Raw genomic sequence first — 10,555 nt, forward strand, 5'->3', positions numbered from 1 at the left:
TTGTTATCGATAAAGATGGATGATGAATATAATACTTACAAAAAAGGATATTGCTTAATTGGTTTCAAAAGTGTCACTTATTGCACTTAAAGAGTAACATCAAAGCTAGGTTCATACATTATCTATTAAACAACATAAGAATGAATAATGAGTATAGAGTGAATGCATTATACACAACCACCTTGGAAGAAATTTAATGTAAGAAATTAAAGAGAATAACTCAAGAGACACTCTATAAGGGTTTAAATATAGAAGAAAAAGGCTTATGAACAAAAATGCACCCTTTTTTTCAATTAATTAATGATTTTAAAATATTTAGAGTTAAATGTCCTTAAGTTTGAATACTACTAGGCTAGATGACTTTTTGGGAAGCTTAAATTTATAAGCTTATATTCAAGTAGTAAAGGACTTAATGATGATGACTGAAGACTATAACAATGAAAGAAATAACAAAAAAACCATAAAGGAAATCAAGATAACAAAGCAAAACTAGCAAAACTAGTATTCAAAACTTGCAATGTTTCATCACCAAGACTTCTAAGCTTGCTTATTATAATAGGCATTGCAATTAACTTAAAGAAATTTTATGTTAAGCTTACAAAAAAAATTGAAAAGAAGGCACATATAGACGAAGAGAAAAAGTAAAGAAAGAACACTAAGAAACAACAACTCAAACAAAAGGCTCACAAACAAAACAAAGCTAAAAGAAAAAAAAAAAGGGAGAAATACATGTTGGAATTTACAACTTAATTAAGACACATCTTTTATATACTTGGAAAGAATGAGTAAAGATCACCACCACCTCCAAAAAATGAGTTAAGCAAACTTCAATCTCAAGCTACAAGAAGCTGTAAGATCTACATGAGGAGGCTAGAGAGAGAATCACAATATAGACAATAATGAAATCTATATTCCTACTCAAACACAAGAACTTGCAAAACCAAACAAAAGAAATGAATCAATCATCAAGTTAAAGGTAAAAACGCTTAAAACTAATGTTTACTTCTAACTTTTACTATGTTAAACTAAGGCACTTCAAGATCATTCAATCATAGGCACTTTGAGCTCAGCCAATCATAGATGTTTCAAAACATTAAACTTCTAAATAAAAGCTAGAAATGAAATAAAATCTTAAAGCTCTTTATAGATTTAAGAATCTTAGAGACCCTTAAGGATTTCAAACAAGATCTTGGAACTCCACAAACCTAAAGATTTAGAGATTGTTTCAAGATTTAGGAACTTTGAGACTTTATTTTTCTAAGATCCTTGCAATGCAAAGATCAAATAAAAAACATGCACAAAAGAAGAAGGAAACAAAAGGTCAAACCATCTCTCACAAAAGTCCCAAATAGCCCAAAGTCAAAGCATGACCAACATCTTAGCAAAAGAAAAGATTGATAATGATGGCTTGAAGAGGGAGAGATGTAGCCATGCAAGTGGAAAGAAAATGGCAGCCCAAGTACAAGGAGATGGTGAAAGAAGCAAAAGAGATGGTAGGCCAAGTATAATAAGATTGTGAGGGAAAGGAGATGGCTACAAAGTGTGAAAGAAATGGCTATGATTGGGAGAGGAGATGGTTATCCACATGTTGCCCAATGGTGGAAGAAGGTGTATCAACCAAAAACCCAAGCTCAAGGGACTCCGACCTTGAACCCAAGGTTGCATCGGAGCCATAGATTGGATCATGCACAACATATACCATTTATTAGCATATGCTGGCAGTTAGAACTGCCAGCCTTTCAAAGGGGGGAATCCGAATTGTGGATCCCCATCTCCACTCATCATTTTCATATCAATACACAGCATTCATTCACTCGTCTAACTCTGACAAACTAGTCTCGGACATCCATGAAGAATATGACAACTACACAACACCACCAGACACACCACCAGCAGGACCCTCAACAGCACCCATTGAAGTGCCCGAGCCTGACCAAACATTTGAGCAGTTGACACAAACTACGCTCGAGCAACAAAACATTTTTCAAGCAGCATACAACCACTTCAAAGGTACATTCACCAACCCCATCTACAGTGACAACGAACGACCAAGTTTCCTGCCCAGCTTTACAGACTTCACCAGACTGGTACCATTTTCACCATACCAACCAATCTTCACAACACCGATATATCCCATATTTGCATCCAACTTCTACTGAAGCCTGCTATCAGCCAAACCTTTCGAACACGCTTTCAACTTTAACACACTGACAAGACAACAACTTGACTTCACCCACTATAGTCGCACTCCGATATACCTAGTCAATAGCGGTAAAGACGAACAACCTGAATCATCCAATAGTCAAGCACTCGACGAAGAAGTCGACCACTCACACTGAGTTGATGAACAACTATAATCATCCAACAACAATGAGGTTGACGAACCAATCGTCGACGACAATAATCTTCAACAGCAACCACAATCATCACACAACTATACACTCGAAGAACTCTTCGACAATCTAGAAGAACCACCACAACCAACACAACATAACTCTGACAAGTACTTTGACAACAAGTTCAACTAGCATCTTCCGAAAATCAACATTGACAAGCAACCAAACACTGACGACACACTCGATAAAAGTCCCAAGAAAGAAGAAAAAACAGAGGAGAGTCCACTAAACAACAACAACAATTCACCAGCTCCCTCCTACACCAACTTTGCTGTCGACCCCGACAACCCCTTGCTCCAAATCACCTTCGGACTCCATGGTGAGAACCCAATAAAACAACCTTGACAATACCGACATTACTACCAACAGCAAATGGCAGTCACTACTGCCGTAGCCAACATACCCGTCAGAAGACATGTCTCCTATCCACTATTTCATGGTCTGAAGTTGGAAGACACCAAGAAACATGTTGAACAGTTCTAAGAAGCAATCTGTATCAACGGCCACACAACCGAACTCCCATACTACTTCCGATGTACCCTTCGAAAGTGAGCCAACGAATGGGCTCAAATGCTTCCTCAAAATACAAGTTTCGATGACCTCACACTCAAGCTCATTGACCGATTCAAGTCTTCCCTCACTCAAAGCCAACAACTTCACAAGATCCCAAAACTCAAGTAGAAGTCTGGTCAATCCATTGATGACTACACTCAAACCTTCACTCGACATGCCAGCAAATGCAGCAACAGTGCCACTGAAACTTTACTTTACCAATGGTACATGCAAGGCCTCCAATAATCCTTCCAAAAAGCTGCAATACACATCAATGTCACCACTTACCTCAAACTCGCAAGAGCCCTTCAAGATGTTCAAGCTCGACAAATGACAGCACAAGTCGACGACATAGACAACTCAGATTCTGACAGCAGTTCTGACGATGACTCCAATGATGAACTTGGAGAGAGCGCCAAGTCAAAACTTTGGAAACTCAGGAAAACAATCGACAAGATCAAGGGAAAAGCCAAGGCTGACATCAAAGAATTTCAATCTGGAATTTGGTGTACTAGCAAGAATGAAGGACATCTGGCAAGTGACTGCAAACTCCAAATCTCCAAATGCCAGATCTGTGCCAAAGGTGGTCATGACGCCAAGACTTGCAGATTTCAAAATTCTCCGAAAGTTTGATAAATCTTGAACTATCCCTGACAGCAATTTCAACAACCATATCCAAATCAATACTTTGACAACTACTTGACACCACCTTTGATAAATTGGAGAACACCAAGAAACAACTTCCAACAGTAGAGTCAACAATGGAAAGATCAACCTTGCTACAACAACTACAACAACAATTACAACAACGACTACAACAACAACTACAATGATTGACAATACCCGCCAAACCGAAACTATGCAGCAAACCAAGACAACTACAACCTAGGATACCAACAATACTCAAGATACCAGAACCGACAATACCAAGGTCAAGGTTATCAAAACCAAGGCTACCAAGGCAACTACAACAACCGGCCATGGCAACCTCAACTTCAAAACCAAGGAGGTCCGTCGAGACTTGGTCCACCACCTCCTTGACAACAAGATCAAAACCAGCAGCGACCACCAACAACAAGGATGGTCAAGACTGACAAACTACCTTATGCTGATAATTACAACTCCGATCCTCAAGTCATGGCAGTACAAACTCGAGAGCAAAAAAACAACAACAACCGAATAGAGATTCTGAAGATAGTGAAGAGAAGGGCCCACAAAACTCCGGGAATGGAAAAAGAAGTAGAAGATAGCCGCCAAGATACAATGGCAACTCACTCTACAACCATCCAAATTAGTGATTTTACACTCCGACAATGAAGCTCAACCATCACTAGCTAAACAACAATGCCAAGACTCAATATCAGAAAACCGACAGACAAATTGTTTGACATTGACACTAACACCGACACTGGCACACAATTCAACAAACTTCAAGGAAATACAAGAAGTAGCAGAGACTATCCTTCACCAAAATATTTAGATCACCATTGGCCAACTGCTGAAGATTGCACCCTACCTCACTAAACAACTCACCGATCTGACATCTGCATTGAACAACGCTCTAACAGACTCACCCAAACTCAACCCGACATGGACAGTTGTCAACACTCGAACCGAGATTCAACCAGGCAATTGCAATAATGATGTTCCGACAATCGACCTACAACTTGATAAACACCTTGTTTCCAGAGCCATAATTGATGGCGGCTCCAATGTCAATATTATTGAAGAGAGTCTTGTTCACCAACTCAACATCAGCCTAGTCCACCGAACACCTTTCAACATCCGAATGGCCAACCACCAATCTGTTCAACCCAAAGGCATCATCCAAAAAGTCAACACTAGCATTCAAGGCATTGAAATACTAGTTAACTATGTTGTCCTCAAACTACTGGAGCAGAGTGATGGATACTCGATTCTCCTTGGTCGACCTTGGCTCTAAAGTGCCCAAGTTTATCAAGACTGGCCCAACAACAATCTTATCCTTCGAGGACCAGACGGACCGACAACCATGTCGACAAAAGCAACCAAATCACTATCCAATCACAACCGACTTATCAACTTGGAAGAATATAATATCTCAAAGATGGCCTCAACGACTATGAAGAACAACAAATCCTCAAAGCCTACCCTGATTTTGAACCTTTGGCTAAGATTGACCTTTTCCGAATCGTCACCGACTTCCATCGAGAATGACTACCAATTACATTAGCACTGAAAAATCCAGTCACTCAAAAATACAAAACTCAAAGCGCCACCAGCATTCATAGTCGACAACCAAAACAAAGTTGCCTACATTCTGACAATTCCAGCCAATCAAAAACTCGAAAAAGTCAGCCTTGCTGATGATGGCAACAAACACTTTGTACTTGCCACTGACATCTCAGCAAGTTTTCGAGACAAAGGCATCAAACTTCTCCAAAAGAAGAAACACTTGTTCACTTAGAGTTACCAAGACCTTAAGGGAGTTTCACCGAAACTCAACCTTCACACCATTAACCTTCTTCCGAACTCAAAACTGAGAAGACAAGCAGCCTACCGGATGAATCTGAATCTGATGGAACAAGTCAAGAAAGAACTCAACAAGCTTCTCCAAGTTGAGTACATCTACCCAATTCAGAATCCAATTTGGCTTTCACCACTGGTGGTTGTGCCGAAGAAAAACGGCAAACTTCAAATCTATGTCAACTATAAACATCTCAATGACGCCACCAAAAAATATGTCTTCCCGATACCATTTACCAACGAAGTTCTTGACGCAGTCACCGGACACGAGATGTACTCCTTCCTCCGGCTACAACCAAATCCACATTGCTGAAGAAGATCAGCACAAGACAGCATTTATCAGTCCATGGGGAGCCTATGCTTACCGATGAATGCTTTTTGGACTCTGCAACGCCCCGTTTACCTTCCAAAGACTCGTCACCAACACGTTCCGAGACTACCTCACCGACTTCATGAGAGTCTTCATGGACGACTTCAGCATCTTCAGTTTAGAAGATTGACATCTTGAATGCCTCGAGAAATGTCTCGACAAGTGCAAGGAGCACAACATAGCACTCAACCCCGACAAATGTGCTTTCTTTGTCAAATCTGGAGTACTTCTCAGCCATGTTGTCTGCAAAGATGGCATTCTCATCGACAAGGACAAAGTTGACGTCATCTCCAAACTCAAACCGCCGAAGAATCAGAAAGAACTTCGACGCTTCCTCGGCAAAGTCGGATATCACTGACGCTTCATCCACAAGTATGCTCACTTTGCCAACCACTCACAGACGGACCGAAGCAAGATACCCAATGGACATGGACAATTGAACAGCAACAAGCATTCAACAATCTCCGACTCAAACTCACAACAGCACCGATCCTTGCCAAACCCGACTGGACACAAGAGTTCCACATTCATGTCGACACTTCCGATGTTGCCACTGGCGCAATTCTTAGCCAAACTCAGCATGACAACCAAGATCAACCAATCTACTACACCAGCCAACTACTCAACCCAGCTGAACGAAACTACACTACCATCGAGAAAGAAGCTCTCAGCATGGTCTACTCACTCCAGAAGTTCCGACACTACATACTATCAACCAAAGTTGTCCTTTTTGTCGACCACAAGGCACTCCTTTACCTCATCAACAAGCCGATACTATCTAGTCAAATATCAAGATGGTTCCTTTTACTACAAGAATACAACTTCAAAATTGTCCACAAACCCAGAAAAAATCATGAGCAAGCAGACTATCTCAGCCAGATCACCATTGGCAACAAACCCAAAAGACTCACCGATGACTTACTCGACTCAAACCTATTCCAAATTTCAATACCAACAACCTAGCTCAAAGACGTCTTCAGTTACCTGAACTTAGCAAAAGTTCCAGATCAGTACACCACATCTGACCAAAAGAAGCTTTTGTCGCTAAGACCCGTCGATACTCAATCATCAGGGGCAGTCTCTACAAACTTGGCATCAACAACATTCTTCGCTGATGCATCCAATTGCCAAGCACAACTCAAATCATCAAGGAAGCTCACGCTGGACCTTCTGGCGGACACTTCACTGCCGACACCACAACTCGGAAGATTCTTCAAGCCGACCTTTGGTGGCTGACACTCTGGCACGACACCAAAGAATTCTGCAAACGCTGTGACACATGTCAATGACACTGATTACTGCCGAAAACTCAGACTCAACAACTCAACTCAACATTCTCGATGGCACCATTTCAGAAATGGGGACCCAACTTTGTCAGACCCCAAGTCAGTACCCGTCAACGAAATCAGTACATCGTTGTTGCCACTAATTACACTACCAAGTGGGCTGAAGCAATTCCTCTCCAATACACCATAGCGAAAGCAACAGCAACCTTCATCTACGAAAATATCATCATTCATTTCGGCACACCACTCAAACTCGTCACCAATAGAGGTACCCACTTCATCAACAAAACAATTGAACATCTCGCCACCGAGTTCAAAATCCGACACAAAACGTCGACACCATACTATCCTCAAGGTAATGGTCAAGCAGAAGCAACGAACAAAACACTGAAGCATCCTCAAAAAAGTCATCAACGATTCAGACAAAGACTGGGATGAAAAACTTCTTAACGTACTTTGGGCCTATCGAACTGTGTATAAAGTCACCACCGACATGATGCCATTCAAACTCACCTTTGGAACAGAAGCCAATTGAATTCATCGTCCCAAGCATGCGAGTCACCATCAAGTATAATCTCAATACCCAACATGCAATTTGAGAAAGGCTTCAGCAACTCAAATGTCTCAACGAACTTTGACTCAACGCCCTCTAGACACTTCACGCCATCCAAAAACAGAGAAAAGCTCGGCACGAATGACAAGCATCCCGAAACAACATTCCGAAATACAGCGTTGATGATCATGTTCTCTGGTACCAGGGACCCATTGGCAAACTTGGCTGAAAACTCCACACCAACTGGCAAGGACCTTTCAAAATCATTACACTCTACCCCAACGGCACTACCAAAGTCAGCACACTTGCCAAAGACTTCACTGAGATAGTAAACCTGTAGCGCACGTGGTTTTGACCCTTTATCCTATGGTGATTTACCATAGGATAACACCACGAAGCGGAACCTAAACCCTCTTTGTGCCACGTGACAGATGCCACGTGTCACATGCCACGTGTCCATGCCACGTGTCCACAGGAACCCAAGGTTCAGGGCCTTGGGCCACTGAACGAAGGAACGGTGCCAAACTCCCAAGCACGAAGCCAAGGAGTGACGGAACCGAACCACGGAACAACTCCCGAGCATAAAGCCCAAGGAGCGAAGGGACAGGAGCCCGGAGCAACTTGGAACAGTCTTGGAGCAACCAACATCCCAATGCCAGGACCAGCACACAAAACGGAGCCAAACAGAGTCTGGCGCTATTTCGGCATACCGGTGGCCTAACGTGAGGACATGGGTACTCCACCAACTAGCATGGAATGGAACTTGGGCTTAGACCCAAGCCGGACGCAGAACAAGGACAGGCACGCAAGCGGGAGCTAGACTATGCCTCAGGTTGGTCGGCCATGCCCGACCTACCCACTATCCCTACTATACATTTGGAACCCCCCACAGCCCCCCCCCCCTTGAGGAACACACGCTTTGGGCTTTCACCCCAAGCCTCCCTTAGTATCAGGAGTTAGTCTCTGGGACAAGCTCGAAACTTACTAAATATGGAATGTCCTTAGATTGCGAATTTGGACACGGGACGAACACCATTGTGTTCAGGCCGATCTCTACATTCCGTAGATATGCCAAATGAGCAAATCTGGACACTTTCCATAAATAGCATTTGGGACCGAAATGAGACTAACACAAAGGGCATGATAGCGAGGGTGTTTGGCAGACACGGTAAGCTATCATCCAGCGATATTGAGGGACCAATCTCAATACGCGAGGGTTCTTGTCAAGCCAGTGCAAGACAGAGCAAAAGAGAACTAACAAGCCGGGCCAAGTATGCTCAGCTAAATAGACACTTAGGAATTCCTTCCTTATGCTCATCCGGCCAAGTACAGATGCAAAGTCCAGTTTACTAACACTTGAACAAGAAGGGCCAATAAAGGGAACCAGCAGTACCGACCTCCTGCCATCGTGGCAGTAAGGTAAGGGTGTCCGTAAGGACTAGTCGACAGGTAACTTTCGATACCCGAAGTCACATGCGCGACAAAACCTCAACAAGCTTCGACCATATCACGTCCACATGTTCAGCATCACCACCTCAGCAAGTTTCCAACCCAAACCAACAAACACCCCGAAACCAACAGTAGACAATCACCCCAACAGACAAACTTCAACTCAACTCAGTTCAACACACCTCAACTCGACTGAACATGAACTTGCCCACCAACTTCAGCAACAAACCGCAGCAAAAATCTCTAAGTCCAAAGCTACCATTGGATCAACGCCACCTCATCAGATCTCAACAGTTGAACTTAAGTTAACTTCATCACCAATCTCCACCATTGATCTTTCATTAAGACAAGTCAAACAAGCTCAATTCAATCAACAAATCTAGACCATTCATCACCAGCAATTGAGTGCCACACAATTAGCCAACCAACTTAACAGGGAAAACACTTTGATCACAGAAAATGAAGAGAAAGATGCAAGTTTATCCACCTTGCCGTCACAGGACCATGGATTCGAGCTCCTCCACAAGGCCTTTTCGACACACTCTGACCAAGAGCTGGCGAGGAAGTTGGCTGCCTCCTTCAACCCCAAGAACAGCACCATAACCGACGGCACCAACAAGATCACCCTCAACCCAGCAAGAATCGCTTCTGTTTTCAAAATCTCCAACAAGGGTTTGCTCCAATTCTTAGGAGAAGTTCCACAGCAAATCATCAAGGCGAATCGAGAGACTACATTCACACCGAGGACGGTGTCTAGTTCTGTCAGGGGAGTAGAGTGTATCAACCAAAAACCCAGGCTCATGGGACTCCAACCCTTAGTGAGAAAAACAAAGGAGAAAAGGGCCCAATTTCCAAGGGCTGAGAAGAAAGACGAGTGAATGAATGTTGTGTATTGATATGAAAATGATGAATGGAAATGGGGATCCACAATTCAGATTCCCCCCCTTGGCAGTTCAAACTGCCAGCATATGCTAATGAATAGTATATGCTGTGCATGATCCAATCTATGGCTCCAATGCAGCCTTGGGTTCGCCGTAGATATCCAGCGAAGAGGAGTTTTCACACCTCTTCAGAAGGAGAGGAGATGGCCACAAAGTGCGAGAGAAGTGGTTGTGAGTGGGAGAGGAGTGGCCACAAGTGAAAGAGGAGATGGTTGCCCATATGCTACACAATAGTGAAAGAGGGAAAGAAGATGGATGTTGAAGTGGGAGAGGAGTGGTTGCAAAAGAGAGAGGAGATGGCCATTGTAAATGGAGAGGAGTAGTTGTGTTTGGAAGAGGAATGGCTATATGAATGGGAGGAGTGGCTTGCAACACACATACAAAAGGCCAAAAAGGGAAATGAAAATGCTAGCAATTAGAACTCAATCAAATAGTCATTCCCAAAACCTTACCCTAAAGCATGTTGGTGTTGTCTTGTGCCTAATTTTGATTAAAAATTCTAA

This window comes from Selaginella moellendorffii, unplaced genomic scaffold, assembly GCF_000143415.4.
Source record: "Selaginella moellendorffii unplaced genomic scaffold, v1.0 SELMOscaffold_29, whole genome shotgun sequence".
Classification (NCBI taxonomy): Eukaryota; Viridiplantae; Streptophyta; class Lycopodiopsida; order Selaginellales; family Selaginellaceae; genus Selaginella; species Selaginella moellendorffii.